Raw genomic sequence first — 19,407 nt, forward strand, 5'->3', positions numbered from 1 at the left:
CCTGGGCCCAGCAGAAGGTCCCAAGGCCACCTACCTTCCTCTGTTCCTCCCTTCTTCCCAGCATTCCCTTTGCCCTTTCCTTCCTCCCAGCATTCCCTTTGCCCTTTCCTTCCCTTCCTCCCAGCATTCCCTTTGTTTTTCCCTTTCTCCCTTCCTCCCTATCTTCCATCTGCCTCTTTCTGCTACCTGTTTCTCTCCCTCTTCTTCTGTCTCTATCTTCCTCCTTTTCTTTCTGTGTTTCTGTCTCTCTCCTTTTCCTCCTTCCTTCGCCCCATCCCTCCACCATCATGCTAGGGCCCACTGTATTTTGCCCACAGTGGGCTTAATATCTAGTTAACATATAAAGCCTGGCGGCAAAAAAAACCCTATCCTCCTACCTCTGCAACAACTAACCTCCTCTCAGTGTGCCATGAAGGGAGTCTATGGATGCTGATAGTTCAGGTCAGGTGATGGTCTGGCCTGATACAGTCTTTCTCCTGTGGGGAGCCATGATCTTCAATGCCATGGGCTCAACCATAAAATTGTTGGAAGAGCTCTGTTTTACAGGCCCTGTGGAATGCAGGGAGCTCCTGTAGGGTCCTCAGCTCTTCCAGGAGCTCATTCCACCAGGTTGGGTCCAGAACCAAAAAGGTCCTGGCCCTGGTCGAGGCCAGGCAGGCTTCTCCAGGGCCAGGGACCACCACCAAGTTGGAACCCACAATGCATAAAGCCCAAGGGCAAAAGGCGGTCCCTCAGATATGTGGGTCCCAGGCCTTAAAAGTCAAAAACAAACATTTGAACCTGATCCAGGCTGCAACTGGTAAACAATGCAGCTTTCTCAGTACAGGGTGGATATGGTCCCTCCAATATGTTCCTGTGAAGACCCTAGCCGCTGCATTTTGCTCCAGCTGTAATTTCTGGGTCAGAGATAAGGGTTGGTTCACGTAGAGTGAATTACAGAAGTCAATTCTGAAGGTGACCATTGCATGGATCATCATGGCCAGGTGTTCTGAAGAGAGATAGGGTGCTAGTAGCCTGGTGGCCTACCCTCTTGATCTGCGCCTCCATGGATAGTGAGGCATCCAGAATTACCCCTAGATTTCTGGCCAGGAGCGTGATGTTCAGTTGCGTCCTGGCCAAAGTGGGTAAATGTGCTTCCTGACCTGCCCTCTTCCTTCCTAGCCCTAGGAACCATCTTGGAGGGGTTGAGTTTCAGACAGCTCTTCTCTTCTTGTCAGGATAGAAAGGCTTGTAGACTTGCTGCTTTCCCAATACACCAACTGCAGTTTCACAATCTTCAGTACTCTGTTGATTTTCCTATTTTCTACAGCTGTGTCTTGGAAACATAACAGGAATGACCGCACCCCATGCATGGAAAGAGCACAGACAAATCAGTCAAGAGTTAGTTGCCTCTGGCAACGAACAACAACTCTGCTCAAGCTAGTCATAGGGATCAAGTGTGAGGCAAGATGTAAGTGCTGTTTTCTGATGATTCCTGGCATGGAGAGGATTAGGGTACCCAGCAACTTCCTGACAGCTAGTGCGTGTTGTTATAACTAAAGTCGGACAGGGAACTAGAACAGAGCAGTCCACTTCAGATTCTTCCACAGCTTATATCTACTTGATCAACATACAATAAGAAGCTGCATGAGCAGGAGATCAAAAGCTTTCTCCTCAGAAGCCCTGCTCAACACAGCCCTGTGAGTAAGCTTCATTCTGGATGTCTATCCTGAAAATTAAAACATGAACATTGATGTTCCCTATGTTTCTCCAGAAAATTGAGGCAATTAAGCTTTCATGAATATATTTGGTTTCATTATTATTTCTACTACATTGTCATCATCATAATTATTATGACTATTAGTACTATTACTAATCATCACTATTGCTGTTATTGCTGCTACTGTTACTTCATCTCAAGATGTCCTTGGAAATTTAATAGGAGAACATTGAAAAACAGCCTTTGCATTGACTATTAGAGGTGGGCTGCTCTAGGAAACAAGGTATCCGCATGACTGAATAAGTATGGCATAAGTGCTATTCCAGAATCCAGATACGCGGTCTGGGCCCAGTGTATCTGAGAGACTGCCTCCCTGCCTATACCCCAGAAGAGCTCTACACTCCGCCACCTCCAACTGGCTACGGATCCCTGGCCCCAAAGAGGCACGTCGGACCTCAACACGGACTAGGGCCTTTTCAGTCCTGGCCCCCACCTGGTGGAATGAGCTCCCCGAAAAGATCAGGGCCCTGCCGGAACTTCCACAATTCCTCAGGGCCTGCAAAAAGGAGCTCTTCCACCAGGCATTTGGTGGGGCTGACTGACTCATAACATCTACAGGTGCCCCCCCCCCCAGACTGAGAGATCGAACCTGCTGAGGGAGTGTCAAAGTTATTGTTGAAGTGCTGTTCTAGTTGTTCTAGTTGGTGTGCTGTTGTTATTGTTATACTGTTATATTGATTTTGATAGTGTTCTATGTAAATATTCCAAAATGTTTTATGTAAACCGCCCAGAGCCGTAGGGAAGGGCGGTATAAAAATAAATAAATAAATAAATAAATAAATAAATAAATAAATAAATAAATAAATAAATAAATAAATAAGCTGTTAGAGCTGTTGGCACAGATCAGTTCTTTTAGAGCTCTATCAGCCTCATCTACCTCACAGGGTGTCTGCTATGAGGCTAGGAAAGGAGGGCAATTCTAAGCTGCGTTGAGATTCCTTCAGATAGTTAAAAGCAGGGTATAAATACCAACTCTTCTTCTTCTTCCTCTGGAAACAGGGGTAGTCATTGCCATGGGGCATCTAGGGCAGCTGCCCCGGGCCTCTGACTGCCGATGCTCTGCCCCCACCACAGAGGGGGAAAGAATCAGTTGGTGCACCTACCACCCACCCCCTTCAAGGCTTAGACCTCACGGGGCACAGGCCTGTGGTGCTGGAATCTGGGGTGGCCCAGACTGGGGGGTGCAGGAGAATCCCAGTGATTCTGGACTTTTGCCTAAGGTCTAGAATCACTAAAGTCTTCCTATGTTGAGGCACTCTGTTATTGTGCTAAAAGCCACAATTTTCAACAAACAAAATGTTCAAGGAAGATTCCATTGTGAAACTGCTGAATGAGAGTTCGTTATGAGTTTCCAACTGCCTCCAAGGTTGAACAGAGACTAGCATAATTAGTGAACAGCCTCTGAATAATGCAGCCAGAGTTGAATTTTACATCATTACATTTCACCTAGTAATTCCTGCATTTGATGGCAATTCTGTGGTGGGAAAAGCTGTTGTGCAGATATAATGGGCAGAATGTTCATAAATATTTGCACCTTTCATAGAGTGGGGAATTAAATGCAAGCTCTTTGTTTCAAGAGCTCTCTCAACCTGCTACCAAACAGTTTCTGTCATAGAGCACAGTTTACATAACTAGCTAGGGGAATAGGAGCTGTGATGCAGCTGTCCTGCCCCTGAAGGGGAAAACGGCCACACAGCTGAGCCTATGGGAGCGATGCGCCAGCATCCAATCACCTTTCAGAAGGAGGACAGAATGTTGGAGGGAAGCACAGCAGGAGGGAGGAGTCCAGATCTGCCTCAGGGAGAAAGCAAAGGGAAGGGTTGCTCTGTCTGATACTGTGGCAGAGTGGTTTAGCTCTACCTCTCGGAGAGAATGGAGTTAGGACCTCACTACTCCGTGTCTTCCAAAAGTTGACTAACTTGCTGCCTCCATATTTTACTGAAACAAAGAGATCTTCAGACTAGGGTTGCCAATCTCCAAGTGGACTCTGGACATCTCCTGAAATTACAAGTGATCTCCATATTACAGAAATCAGCCCCTCAGGAGAAAATGGCTGCTTTGGAGGGTGGATTCTATGGCATTATTCCCCTCGTTATTCCCTCTCTTCCCCAAGCCCCAGCCTCCTCAGGCTCCAGCTCCAAATCTCCAGGAATTTCCCAACCTGTAATGGCAACCCTACCCAAGGCCAATTCAAGGGATAAATAGACCCTAATGCAGAATTTCTGATATCTGTTTTTTAAAAAAACCAGCAAGATACAATGTTGCATTTGTAGCCATATTTACTTGAAAGTGGATCCCTGTGCACTCATTAGCACCAAACTCTGAAGCAAATACAGCTAGGTCATTATATACCAGCATTATGCCTTCTGCCAGTACATCATTGCATCTGTGCCCCCCTCTCTGCAGTGCCTTGACAAAAGCTGCCCCTTCAGACCTTATTTGGGGGAAGTCAGCCTTTGAGTGGGAGGTGCAATGGCCTTTCCATGGGGGGGGGGGGTTCCTCTGCCCAGTGAGGTATTGAGCCTAGGAGCGATGGTTGGATTGTCCATACTTGGTTTGCTCATTGCCAATCAAAGGGGTAGGTTTCAACCTCCCTATTTACAAAGGACTTTTGTTAGGCATATTATCGTCCTTGGTACCGCAGAGGGCGCTGCATTGCCTCTATTCCTTCTTCTATTCCTGCATTGCCTCTATTCCCACACGGATAGGTGTGGACAAGATGATTTTAGAAAAACATGTCAGCATTGCTGTGTCTGGTTGGCTGACCTATGGGCATCATCATTAGCATGCCTTTCTGTGATTGGTGGGTGCTGGAGATGTTGCTATGGGCTCTGGGGTAGCTGCTGGGCTCTCAACCCTTTGGGTGTTTTTCTTTTTTTGTATTTCTTTTCTCTGCTAAGAAAGTGTGGGATACTAGCCAGCTATGCCATCATTACATCAGCATCATAAGAACTGGATGGTCTGACGGGTTAAATTCTGGATCTGCATCTATGCTTGTATGTAGAAATTTCTGCCCAAAAAAAAAACACCCTTATTTCACACTGTTTAGAGAAAAGGTGAGAAATAATTTTGGAAAGGATACAGAACAAGAACTCTTTCTTAGAGGAAAACATAAAGGTTATGGTTGGATAGTGTCTTCCTTATGGAAAGCAGCCAGGAAACACAAGAATAATGGGATATATATAGCAGCACTTCAGCACATTGTCTAGATTAACTCAGTCATCATTGCAATCAGGGTAGTGACTGGTATTCTTAGCAACAGCTCAAAGATGGGAGTGCTGAAGAGGTGCTAGAGTGGAGGCGGCTTGGTCAGTTCATGGCAAGGTCACAATTTGAAGCAGAGACTTCTCGGAGCATCTTGCCTAATCTGGCTCTGTCATGTATAACCGTCAACTCAATGAAGTCTTTCTAACTGATAAATTAGCTGTTCTTCAACTGATTAATGGATTTAGGCTGCAGTCCTACTTATTAGGAAGCCAGTTCCACTGAATTAAACAGGATCTAACTTAGGGTGACGCTGCACAGTTAAACATGAACATCAGGGGAAATCTCAGTGTTGTCTCTTTATGAAATACTGAGAGAAACATGTAGATAAATCAGGAGGACAGCTGGAAGCACAGGAAAGGGAGGGGAATACAGCCATCCCAAGAGTTGGATGCAGAGAGGTGCAGTGTAAAGCCAAAGGTTCACTCATTGGCCCAGTCCGGATGCAGTGCCAAATCATGGTTTATTTGCAACATGGTTAATTTGGGAAGGGAGGATGTGGCATGCCAGGTGGGAGGTGGTGTTGCCAGATCTCATGCCATCAACGAGTAAGAGGAACACAGAAGTAGTTTGGGGAACTGGTCCCTGCTTACTTGCTTTGGGCCCTGCCTCAGGAAACGGGGCACCTGGTAGGATTCAGAATTAGGGGAGGTCAACTACAGAATATGTACTTTGTTCTCTGCTTTGAAGCTTGGAACAAAGTGCTCCCCCAGTATTGCTAAGAGTCAGAAGTGCTTGAGGGATTTGCGGGGCCCTGGTAGAGTACAATTGTGGCAGGAGCAGCCAGAACGGGTGCAGAAGCCCCTCACACTCACACACAATGGAAAGGGGACTCTGAATGTCCTTAAAGAGGGGAAAAGGGGGAGAAGAGAGGCTGCAGCCCTGATCCATGGGGGGAAGGCACCTTTGATGGACCCATGGAAGCGCATGTGCTGCATGTGCTACATGGATAAACCAGCCCCGCTTAGAGACCTCTCTGTGCTTTTCCTGCCTCCAAGGTGCTTTGGCACTCACTCTAAATCTGCATGGCAGGGAAAGTTCAGACAGCCCTACCTAGTGAGTTCCAGGGATTTAGTAGGGTTGGGAGGTCCACAATTCAGTGCTAGGGAGGGAGACCATTGGCTATGTCCATAGTTGCCATCTTGAGCTGCTTTGAGCCTCATGGGCACGGCTGCGGCAATGGGAAGGGGGAAACTCGCTTCTTCTGTTCGATGGGTCCTTATGAGCTGGGCTACACTGTGTTTTTTGAACACAGAATGTTGAACACAACTTGGCACCTCTGTCAAGGGGCAATCCCAGGCTGAAAGGCTTAGGGAGCTGACTGTCTCCAATCACACCCTGCAATTAACTCACACCCATGCTAGCAGAGGTCTGCACCTCAGTTGCACCAGCATCCTGTGCTGGCATAATTGGCATATCTCAGAGATACGCCAGTGTAAGGGTCACCCTGAGTCCATACCCCCCTTTAGGATTGCACAGAGAGACTCATACAATTGGCCAGCTGTAATGTGAAGGCAGGAAAGCCAGACACTTGAGCATTCTAGGTCATTTTTAGGACATAACATAAGCCACACGTGAATTCACTTCATCCTCCGTACCTAAGGATACCAACATGCCATCGCTGGTTGAAATGCACCTTCAACCCACAGCCTCTATGCATGCTGTTCACCCCAACCCTGGAGTACAGTCCAGGGATTGGCAAATCTATTCACACAGGATCCTTGGGCTTAAGAAAAACAAAGAATAGGCTGTTTTTTAAGCTAACAGCCTTTCTGATGAATTCCATGGCAAATTTCTAAAAACATGAAATGCCCATTTTGTACAAAAGCTCTCAAGCAGATGTAATTTTAAAATAAGAGACAGTCGTATTTTAACCTCACAAAGACACACCTCTTTAATACCAAGCCTTAAATCATTCATGTAAAAGCAAGATGACAGAATTGTCACAACATGAAGGTATGCAGATGAAGTTTCCACGTGTGCTTTCATCACCTTCCTCTCCTGTGCTGAGAACCTTTTCTTGGTCACAGTTGCCTGCTTTGGGAAGTCCTGACTCTTTGTATGCCGTTGACACTAGGAAGGTGGCTGATCATGGCCGCAATCTTCACCTTAACTCTGAAGCCACCAATTCTTTTTCTGTACCAAGGTTTTAGGAAGCGTCTCACATTTAAGCTTCAGAAGAAGAAGAGTCCCTGAAAGAGTCCCGAAGTGGCTTACAAGCACTTTTTGCTTCTTCTCCTCTGTGTTCTGCAGGGCCTGTAAGATGGAGCTTTTCCACCAGGTCTGTGGTTGAGGCCAGCCCAGGAAAATCTGATACCCCCCTGGACGAGAGAAGAACGAAGTGTGAGACGGATGCCCCCACTAGCCGGCCATCGCTGTGGACGAGGGGTCGGCGCTCAGGGCTCCCCCTGTGACTGGTTTTAAGCTTTCAGTTAGCGCCATGGGATAGATTTGTTGCCACCATAGGGGGTTTTAATGGGTTAATATTGTATTTTATTGGGGGTTTTAGTGTGACCTGCAATAAACCAGTTTACTGGGAGCGGCGGGATATAAATCGCAACATAAATAAATAAAATAAACAACTCCTGTGAGGTAGATGGGGCTGAGAGTTCTGCCAGAACAGCCCTGAGGGAACTGTGACTAGCCCAAGGTCCCCCAGCTGGCTGCATGTGGAGGAGGAGTGGGGAATCAAACCCAGATTACAGTCCACCATTCTTAAACACTGTACCAAGCTGGCTCTGATAACTTTTTGGAAAAGACAACCCTTTTCTTGGAGTTCTTTCCTGATTCATAATTTTGATCCTACATGTGATCAGTTTCTCCTCAACAGTTCATATTTTGTTTACAACCTAATCATAGTTCAGACAATGTTGTGCAAAAATCTCCAAGGATAACCCCCCCCCCCCCCCGCCCCAAGGATTGGTGAACAAGCCCAAGGCAGCAGTCAAATTTAGGAGGTGCAGTTGTGGTTTAATCCTTATATTTGTCAGACCAAGCCAAGCTTCTCAACCCAAGTGATTTCCAGTTTATAAAGAAGTCATTTATATACTTCTAAAGCCCTCCTCCAGCCTCTGTTTTCTTGATCTTTTAACCCTATGGCTATGCCAAAAACATGCCTTCCCAAAGCCTCAGTGGGAAATGCAAAGGAGATACCTTGACAACAATAGCAAATGGTCAATGCTTCTCATTTGGCAGGAAAGATTTTGGCATCATCATAAATTAGAATAATAAAGCAAATGAAGGCAGGCACTCACACAGGGAGTTATCTAAGCAGTTCTAGCCAGTTTGGCTTCAGGCCTTTCCCAGTGCTTGGGCAGATGGGTGCAGGGCTTGTTCAGCCCTCTTGTGTCTGACGCTCAAGGGGCTTGCCTGGGGCTTTAAAACTCACCCCTTGGGATCTTTTCACTGTTCCATCTGAGCTGCAGTTAGTGCCCAAGTCATCAACAAAAATGGATTTCAGCTGAATGCAGAGAGGAACTCCACACACACACACACACACACAAACCAAAAGGGAGGGCAGTATGGAAATATAAGAAATATAAATGAAGAAATAAGAAATAAACACCCCCCCTCCCATTGTTGGGTTTAATTTCCTGAGCAAGCACCTCCAAGGCATCCTGCTCCTGCTGCTTTGCCTGTGCAGACAACCATTTTATATTCTGAAGTTGCAGAAGTCCTTTTTTCGAAGGAATATAAATAAATAATTAAGTATGAAGAAAAGACCAATAATAACAATAACTAGTTGGTGTTCCATGCTTCTGTATTTGGATCAGTGAGCATTTATGTTGTTAAATCTTGCAAAGTTTGGGTGCTTGGTGAAATATTTATAATTTGACTGTTTAATAAACTAGGATGGAGCTGTATTTCAGAGACCTTTTGTGGGTCTGTTGTGTAGATTTTTCAATGAATTAAAAAGGCAGTCTTCTATTATTTAATCACTGCTAAATTTGGGGAAGTATGGGGACTTCCCTCAAGTACTAGTTGTGGATGTAAAGAGAGCAGAAGTAGGTTCCTTTATCTTGTTCAAATGGTTTATTTCCAGATAATTTCCATAGCTTTCCTTGGATACCATGACTGTTATTTTTACCCAAGCATTTGCCAATAATCACAACACAGCACTTTCTGAAATAGTCTGATTTGGCCTTCTGCTTAAAAATTGCAACCTGCTGTGATCATGGCCTGTGTTAATGACAGCTGACAGAGGGAGCATATATATTGCTGCAGAGCCAAAATATGAGCACTTGAAAGTGCATGTGCCTTTTGGAACGTATAAATGGAAGAAAGATCAATCAAAGAATTAGACATTGTGCACAGAAATGTGGAAAGCGCATAGGATTTGGTCTTTAAGCTTTGTACTCCAGAAAGATACAAGACTCTTGGAACCATGAAGATTTTATCTTCTCAGATAACACACTAGGGGGCAGCCTTTTGGCTCCACCCCTGTACTAGGCCAAAGCATCCTACTCCTTCAGAGCTGTGAATATATATTTTGCCCAATTTGCACTGTGAATGGCCACCTAGGCAGAAGGTATAGGGAAATTATTTTTGAATGCTCTATATGTCCACCAATCCAGTTGCTTTGTGACACTGAGCCCTTCCTGCAATCCACTGAACTCCCAGGTAATGCTGACAGCCAAGGGAAGGGGGAAGGAGTTCTTCTGTTCTTCTTATCTTATTTTAAACTTTACAGAGTTCTCTAGCTATCTTGTTCCTACACCACGACCTCAATAGCTGCCAGCTATCTTGTTTGTTTCAGTAACACAGAAAGTTTGGTTCCATTTTATTAACAGTGACTGACAGAATGGTCAATTATGATAATCTCTTTCAGAAAATCTTTAGAACGTGAAAGATTCACATTTCAAGTAGAGTGGGGAGAATGGCCATACTTCATATTCATTTACTGGGTAGCATTATCTTAACCATGCATTAAAAGATCATTTGGAAAGGAAGATTTTGTTTGGAAGTTAATTAAGCAAATAAAAATAAGAGGCCTCCATGCCCCTTTAAAAAGAGCTGGAACCACAAGAACTAGAGTGCATGCGCCTCTGCATGCATGCACACTTGTGTACACACATAAAGCAACCAAAAGCCATTCCCCCAAAGAATAGTGACAGCGTGTTTTACCAGGGACAGCTGCCAGCAAGCCAGCAGTTCCCTTGGCACAAAAAGAGACAGCAAGAGCATAAATAATATGAAGTGAGACATTTTATGATGTGAGTATTATACTGTCAGACTGAATATAATATTATGTATCTGTTTGCTATAAAAGTTATGCAGAACCTCTGTTTTCAGAAACCACATACTTCTTTATACCCATTCCTGGGGGAACGGAATTGGGGGAAACTCTTGCTTTCATATCTGCTTTCTGGCTTCCCAGATGCATTTGGTTGGCCTCTGATGCTAAGAGAATGCTGGGCTAGATAGATCCTGGATCAGATCCGTCTGAGCTGTTGGTATGTTCTTATAACAGAATCGGCTTATTGGCCAGAAGATGTTTTCATGTTGCTCAACAGTCATTCCCTCTCCCTGTGAAGAAAGCACACTTTAAACAAAACAATATTGTGACATGAAGAATGCGGTATTCAAATACCACTGAGATTAGATGAAATTACTCTTAATGACAGGTTCCCTTTTAGAGTGTTAAGCACCTTAATTAGTCAACAAGGTTGGAAATTCAGGATCAGAAAAGACATAACTGAAGTTAAATTCTTAATTGTCTTCCTGTGAATATAGTACATGTCTCAAGTGGCATCTGTATGAAGGTTCACAACATTCTGGCTCTCATGCCAAGAGTCCTTTTTTCTTTTTTAGGAGCAATGATAGTGGCTGCTGTCTATGCTCCACCACAGTAGTCCTTGTGAGTGAAATTGCTCAAATGTTATAGAGAGGGAGAACACTGCAGTGGATGGGGAATGGTCACCACCATCCAAGTCCCTAAATTTAAAATGGAATTTGTTTGACTTTAGGAGATCTTTCTCTTTCTTTGGTTTGTTTGCACTCTGCTCAGGAGGTTGGAATTTTGGCTAGCCTAAGAGATTTTGTTGTTGTTGTTAGGTGCGAAGTTGTGTCCGACCCATCGTGACCCCTTGGACAATGATCTTCCAGGCCTTCCTGTCCTCTACCATTCCTCAAAGTCTATTTAAGTTTGCACCAACTGCTTCAGTGACCCCATCCAGCCACCTCATTCTCTGGCGTCCCCTTCTTCTTTTGCCCTCAATCGCTCCCAGCATTAGGCTCTTCTCCAGGGCATCCTTCCTTCTCATGAGGTGGCCAAAGTATTTGAGTTTCATCTTCAGGATCTGGCCTTCTAAGGAGCAGTCAGGGCTGATCTCCTCTAGAACTGATCGGTTTGTTCGCCTTGCAGTCCAAGGGTCTTCTCCAGCACCAGAGTTCAAAAGCCTCAATTTTTTGACACTCGGCCTTCCTTATGGTCCAACTTTCACAGCCATATGTTGCAACTGGGAAGACCATAGCCTTGACTAGACACACTTTTGTTGGCAGGGTGATGTCTCTGCTTTTTAGGATGCTGTCTCTAGAGATTTTAGTGTCCAATAATTTAGCACTTATGGTTTCCTTTCTTCAGTGAAAAATCACTGTGCAATATAAGATATGTTAATTTAAATGGTAGAATATGGTGTGTTGAGTGTGACACATTCAGTTTATCTGCTCACTGACAATTAAATGACCTAAGATATATGAATATAAATTATGAATTTTCCACTCACTGTTATTTAATTGGCCAAATCTATACATATGTGTGTGTGTGAATATACATATATATGAATATATATGAATTATGAATTATCTGCTTGTGTTCTGCCATCATACATGCTTTTTAGATTGAACACAGTGCATTACTACTGATGTCAGGCTGCCATCCAGAATCTCTGGGAGGCTGAGGGATGGGATGGGGTGGAAGTTATATGACAAGACACTTGATGTCATATCATAGAATCATAGAGTTGGAAGGGGCCATACAGGCCATCTAGTCCAACCCCCTGCTCAATGCAGGATCAGTCCTAAGCATCCTAAATCATCCAAGAAAAGTGTGTATCCAACCTTTGCTTGAAGACTGCCAGTGAGGGGGAGCTCACCACCTCCTTAGGCAGCCTATTCCACTGCTGAACTACTCTGACTGTGAAATTTTATTCCTGATATCTATCCTATATCGTTGTACTTGTAGTTTAAACCCATTACTGTGTGTCCTCTCCTCTGCAGCCAACAAAAACAGCATCCTGCCCTCCTCCAAGTGACAACCTTTCAAATACTTAAAGAGGGCTATCATGTCCCCTCTCAACCTCCTTTTCTCCAGGCTGAACATTCCCAAGTCCCTCAACCTATCTTCATAGGGCTTGGTCCCTTGCCCCAGTCCAAAAACCCAGATATACGTATATTGGGGGACACTATGGCCATCCTTCCAAATTCCATGGTAAGTACCATGGAGTTTTCTGGACAGTCAGACTGTCACACCAAGGTTACATCTCTTCTGGGTTTGGGGGCAGATGTGACATCATACATCATGCAATGTCATTTTTTCTCCCATTAACTGTGGGAGAGATAGTGGGTGGGGTTCTCTGGCCATAAGTGGGGAAATGGTAAGCCTATATATAAGTAGCTGAAAGTCAAGAGCAGCTGAGATCCTTTACAGTTATAGTGAACTGTTAAGTGAGCTCTTCCTCTTTGGTATATTCCTTTGTACACCTCCTATGTCTGCGTTAATAGAAGAAAACAGCATTTTGACTTCACAACCAGCTAGAGTTTCCAGCTGCAGATTAAGACATTTCTGCAGATCTGGGGGTGGAACTTGGGGGAGTCCTCATGAGGGATATGATGCCATAGTCCAGGGGTAGTCAAATTGTGGCCCTCCAGATGTCCATGGACTACAAGTCCCGAAAATGAGCCCTGGCAGGGCTCGTTTTCAGGACCTCTGGAGAGCCGCAGTTTGATTACCCATGCCATAGTCTATACTCCAAAGCAGCCATGTTCTCCAGGGGAACTGATCTCTGTAGTCTGGAAATCAATTGTAATTGCAGCAGACTTCAAGTTCCCACCTAGAGATTGGCAACCCTACAGCTGAGCTTTCCTCAAGATAAGTTGCATGATAGAAAATTTGTTTCAAATGTCTGAAGTGCGATATTTTATGGCTGAAATCTGTATACTACTGTAGTGTAGTGACTACTTCTGTGTGGTCAAGAACCCACGTTGCAACAATAAGATTCATAGATAGGAATCTCATGGTTCTGTCATACACAGGATCCACATGTCTCTAGGATACAAACAACGTTCATGCTCCTGCTGCCTGAATTTCCCGGTAATTAATCAAGTTATATTTAGACATGAAAGATCCTGCTATATTAATAATCATGCTAACCAAACCTCACATTGACCTTCTTGACTAAACTGTTCTTTATTAACTGTGGCCAGTTGGAATTTCATCCACATATCCCAGTAGATAAAACGCTGTCTTCAACAAATTTCCTCCCTTCCCTAAGACTTCCCTACTATTTCTCTATTTGGAAAAAGTTCACAGGAACTCCCCCCATCACATCTGCCATGAATCAGAGAGTTCACCACTGAGATTATCTGAATTCATTTAGATTCTTCTTCCCTTCCCAAGACCTCATTCAAATACTAAGCCATAAAACTGAAGCCAAAATCTACTCTGTGTGCTACTACTGATATCTTATGTAACTAATATCACAGTGAAAGGGAAATTACCTGAGATTGTTTCTGAAGTAGAGAGAAGTTGCACTGGCCCAAAGCACGCCCCCCCACCCCCGGCATCTAATGCTTTTTAAAATTAAAAACCACCAAATAATACGAACCATCTACCAGAAAATAGCACATTCTCTCCTTGCTATCTAGACACAAATCCATTATGGATGAGCAACTGGTCAAATCTAGCCCCTTAGGTGGCCCACTTCCAGATGGCCTTTATAAATAATGTATTTCGGTTATCTTTAAAATCTAAAAACTTGAATATGACAAGTCATTTGTGATAATGACTATTATAAAGACAAATCCTGAGTACCAGGATGTACTGTAGCTCTTTTTTGAGAGTGCAACTCAGTGGCAAACCTGTGGTTCAGTGCAAAGCAATCTGTACAAAAAGCCATGGAAAGGCAATAAAAGGGAAGGGAGGAATCCTGGTCAACTGTCTCCTTTGCACAAAGGTGGTCTCAACAGAGAAGAAATGGTTCTTGGGCAGGTGGTGTCTGATTCTGGGATTCATGACACATGAAAAAGATTTTACCCTGGATTTCAGGTTCGGCAAATATATGTATGTTTGCTCACATTCCGATTGTTGAGTGGTTATTATTTATTTTTGTATTTCTCCTGGTGTCCCTGTGGTGCTCAAAGAAAGCTGAGAATAGAAATATGTAAAATTAATGAAGCACTTTCCCCCATCCCCAATTATACCAAACAATAGCAAAAACATGTTGTTGCTCATGGTACATTCAGTCACATGGGGCACTTGGTTCAGCCAGTGTGGTGTGAGAGGTGACCAACTGTTGCCTTTGTCTCAATTATATACTGAACATTCATTCTGAAGCCAACAAGGAGCTTCTGGGAGTGGGGGGGGGGAATCTTTAAAAATTAGGCTGTTTGAGCTAGGAGCAGCTCAAACTGTATGCTAGGATGATGCCTGGTTGTAGCCAGTGGTAATTTTTTTCATCTATTGGCAGTGTTTCCTGTCTTATGTCAGTGTTCCATAAAATCTATTTTGGGAGTTGAAGTACCAACTTTTGTTTCAAAAATCACTGCTCTCCTTAGTGGAGCCAAGAGCTGGAGCCAGTGATGGACAAAAACAGAGTATTGCAGGGTGATTGGGAAAAAAACCAGGACAGAAGAGAGCATAGAATCAAGCTAGAACCATGTAGTTTGATCAGGGCTTAATCTAATTCAGGTCTATGAATTGCCAACTTCACCTTGGGAAATTGCTGCAGATTCGAGGGGGGATGCCTGGAGGGGGTGGTTTGGGGACCCGGGGTACTCTGTGAGAATGTAATGTAGGAATTCTGCTTGTCCTAGATTCTGAAATAGCATGTGTAAAAGGGCTTCCCATGAAAAATGACACAATAAGGTTTCGGAGGCATGGGAAGAAACTCTGCATGGAAGGCAAGAGAAAAACCTGAACTGGGCTAAGTTGGACCTGGAATATGCATTGTGGGCCTGGAAGAGCAAGTTAGGGTTTCCAAATTCTACGTGTGGCCTGGAGATTTCATGGAATGACAACCAGAAAGTTAGTGTGGTTTCACAGTTAGGAGCAGTGGCCTTTAATCTGGAGAACCAGGTTCAATTTCCCACTCCTCCACATTTAGCCAGTTGGGTGACCTTAGGCCAGTCGCAGTTCACACAGAGTTGTCTCAGCCCCAGGGTTCTGTTGTGAGGAGAGAAAGGGAAAGTAAGCCACTTTGAAACTCCTTTGAAACTCCTTTGGGTAGTAAAATGCAGGGTACAAACAAAGTAAGTAAAACTAATCTCCTAATCACAGAGGTCAGTTTCCCTGGAGAAAATGGCTGTGTGAACATTATGCCCCACTAAATTTGCCAGCTCAAATCTGTAAAATACCAGAAGGCAGAATGATTTCAGTGGAATATAATGCCATAAAGTACACCTTCTAAAGAAGCCACTTTCCCCCAGGGAACTGATCTCTGTTGCCTGGAGATCAGTTATTATCCCAGGAGATCTTCAGTCAGCACCTGAAGGTTTGCAGCCCTATACCCTACTTAGGTCCTTCCTTCCTTCCCAAACTCTGCCTTTCTCAGGTTCCACCTTCAAATCTTCAAGAATTTTCCATCCTAGAGTTGGCAGGCCAAGAGCAAGTATATTGCTAATTAAAATCCAGATCCCAGATTGCACAGTTCATTATTAAACAGAAGGGATTGACTAATCCCAGCCTAGAAAGCATAGGACACATCTATGTTTTAAACTGGAAAGACCACAACCTTCTTGTGTCGTTCCACTGGTACCCTTTGAAGCCTCTTTGAAATGAATTCCTTCATCTTTTATTTTATTTTATTTATTTTACCCTCCAGGTAAAAGTTTAGAAAGGCACTCCCTTGCTGATAAGCCATCAAACGTTTCTTCTAGGCACATTATCAGAATTTAAACTGCCTTGTACTGAATCAGGCCATCAAGGCCAACACCATCTCCTCAGACTGTAGTGGTTCTCCAGTGTCTCAGGCCAGAGGTCTTTCACATCACCTACTTCCTGGTCCTTTGAACTAGGGATACCAGGGATTGAACCTGGGACCTTCTGCAGGCAAACAAGAGGCTCTTTCATTGAGCCACAGCACCTCTGTTGTTGTCAATGCTATAGGACTCCCATGATGTTTAGGAGTATTGATATGTAAAGTCTTCTGAGGTACTGCTGTATATATTCACCTGTCTGCGTTTACAGGAGAAACAACACATTCTCTCCTTTACTTCCTATCAGAGTCCTGCTGCCATTATCTTCTTTCTCTTCTCCTTCCATTTGTTCTCTCTGTTGCCACACTTGTGAGCTCCTAACAACTGATCTCCTAACAATTGATCTCTAGATAACAGAGGTCATTTATCCTGGAGAAAACGGCTGCTTTGCAGAGTGAACTCTATAGCATTAAAACCCTCTGTGATTACTCCTTCCTTCAAATGCCAGTCTCCCCAGGATCTTTCTCCAAATCTCCAGGAATTTCTCAATTTAGAATTGGCAGCCCTATTGCTTAGAGTGGCACATTGAGGAAGGTGCTGAGGCTCAGCTAGCAGCCATCTCTGAATGACTCGGAAAATGACTGGCATCATCTCCTGGGGCCATGTTGGTACAGACTAAGGCCAAGCCAAGCTTCAGGAGCTTGGCTTGGACTTGGTCATCAGTGAAACAGGTCCTATGTGTGATGACTGGGGGCCATTTCCCACGGCTTAAAAATAGCACAATGGTTGCTAATTGAAAACGCTACTAATTTGGCATAACCCACGACGTCGTAGACAATCTGCAACACTCCTGAAACCGATCAGCAATAAGCGCTTCGTTTTAGCGCTTTCAGGGAAATCCAGAAAAGTGGATTCACCCTCCGGATAGCGATACACTCCTGCAACCAATCTGCAACACTAGCGCTAAAGACCTGTGCGTTACCATTGTTGCTGGTTCTTCAAAGCCCCTCCCCCTGGCTCTCTTCTCCAAACTTCCGGCGAAGCGATCGCCATTTTTTTTTCTCGGAGCGAGCGGGGATAAACGCACCGGCGAGCCTCTTTCTGTTTAGAGGCTTCCCTGGCTTCATTCCTTCACCTTTAGTCACTAAGCACAAACCACTTAAAAGCCCGTTTGCTGGAATAAAGTCCCTTTATTTTTTACACATAAATTCAGCCGAAAATCGAGCCCGTGAGAAGGGGGGGGGGAATTTTTTTTTATCACTCGAGCCAGCGTGCAAACGATCATACAATCAAACGACAGCTCACATTAGGCAGCTGGATGGGTCTCTCCATAGCAAAGAATCTACACAGATTCGTTGCTATGGGTCTGTTTTTTTTTTAAAAAACCTTTCTTAAAGGGAAAGGGGCTGTTTGGGAGCATGCTAACGGCTGCCCATTGGCTGCTTGACGGCCAGGGGCGGGACGAGCTTGGCAATAGCGCTTCCTTTCTAGCGATTTCTGCCGAGACCGGAAGCCTGTGGGAAACGCTAAAAAACGCAACTGATTCCACTACAAAGCCAGGTGTGCAAAACGACGAATTCCACTATTTTAAATGGCGATTTTTCCTTCCGCAAACAATTTGCAACAAAGATCCCCGTGCGAAAAGGCCCTGGATATTGGTTGATGAGCTAGCTAAAAAGACAAAGCTCTTCTGGGAGGGGCTTACCTGTCGGGGACCCGCTTGCTAACTGAAAAAACAGGGTGCCCCTTTGAAGAAAACGTCACGCCAGGCCTGGTGAACGATACAACAGGAACAAGCTTTATTTCAGCAACGTGGAGTCCGCTGGTATGGAGTAAGAGCTTCCACCGAACTCCAGGTGGAAGCTCCCTTTTATACAAAACCCACCTCCTTAGGCTGTATTGCCCCACCCAGTACTTGCGGAGGGAACATGCTGATACAATCATGACTCATGCACATATGCGAGGTTTTCCGGGGTTCCTGATGGCCCATTTTCCTGGAACAAAGGGCCATCTCCGGGCCCTTGTCAAAAGGGGGACATTGAGGTTCTTTAGCGGCCATTGCCACCTCAACGATCGGGTGGGGCGCCCAGCTGCCGGCTTGCCTATGATCACCATGCCCTACCTCCGTGATCGCGGGCGCCTCTGATGGCGGGGTTCGGTCCGGTCCCCAAGCCACCAAGGACCGAACCACGACATTCTGCCCCCCCAAAGGTCCCTTCTCCAACCCCCCGGGACGGCCAGGATACCGCTTGTGGAAACGTTCAGTGAGTCGGGGCGCAAGGACGTCCGCTGCCCAGACCCATTCCCGGTCCCCCAAAGCGAAGTCCTTCCATTCCACGAGGTACTGCAACTTCCCCCTGTGGAGTCTAGAGTCCAGGATATCCGCCACCTCGTGGTGCTCCCCCCCCGGCAGGACCTCGGGCGCTGGCGGGGAAAACACGGGGTGCCAAACGTCACCGTCCGGAGTTTTTTTTAGAAGGCTCACGTGAAAGACGGGATGGATGTGCCGGAGGTTCTTGGGGAGCTTGAGCTTGACCGAAACTTCGTTGATCGGGGCCAAGACCTCGAAAGGCCCCAAAAACCGAGGGCCTAGCTTCTTGCTGGGCAAATTCAACCGTAGGTTCCGGGTGGAAAGGTAAACTCGATCCCCCGGTCGGATCTCTTCAGCTGGTCGTCTCTTCCGGTCGGCGTCCTCTTTCTGCGCTGCCTTGACTTTGTGGAGCTGCTCCTGCAGCGACTTCCAGCAGCTCCCGGCACGCTTCCCCCACTCGCGAAGGTCGGCCGATTCCCGGGCGGGGACCTCTCCAAGCTCCGGGAAGTGTCTCAGGTCTGTCCCGTAGACGACGGCAAAAGGCGACATCTCCGTGCTGCTGTGGTCTGCGTTGTTGTACGCGAACTCGGCCAGGGGGAGCAGGGGCACCCAGGTGTCTTGATGATAGGAACCGAAACACCGCAAGTACTGCTCCAGTACTTGATTAACCCGCTCGGTCTGCCCGTCCGTCTGGGGGTGGTAAGCGGAGCTCAGCCCTTGCTCGATGTCTAACAGGCGCAGGAAAGCTTGCCAAAACCGGGACACGAATTGTGAGCCCCGATCGGAAATCACCTTGTCCGGCAGCCCGTGCAGTCGGAACACGTGATCCAGGAACATCCGAGCCAATTGTGAAGCACTGGGGACACTGGCGCAAGGAATGAAATGGGCCTGTTTGGAAAATAGATCTACCACCACCCAGATCACCGTTTTCCCCTTGCTG

General features: G+C 45.5%; 1 protein-coding gene across 1 annotated transcript in view; it reads left to right on the top strand.

The window, feature by feature from the left end:
- Positions 1-1,438: 1,438 nt before the first annotated feature.
- Positions 1,439-19,407, top strand: part of LMNTD1 (lamin tail domain containing 1) — a 103,037-nt gene continuing 85,068 nt past the window's right edge. The window contains exon 1 of the mRNA XM_077337934.1: positions 1,439-1,679. The gene's annotated coding sequence lies outside the window, so the exon portion shown is untranslated. The remainder of the gene's footprint in view (positions 1,680-19,407) is intronic.

The sequence above is a fragment of the Paroedura picta genome, chromosome 5 (genome assembly GCF_049243985.1).
Source record: "Paroedura picta isolate Pp20150507F chromosome 5, Ppicta_v3.0, whole genome shotgun sequence".
Classification (NCBI taxonomy): domain Eukaryota; kingdom Metazoa; phylum Chordata; class Lepidosauria; order Squamata; family Gekkonidae; genus Paroedura; species Paroedura picta.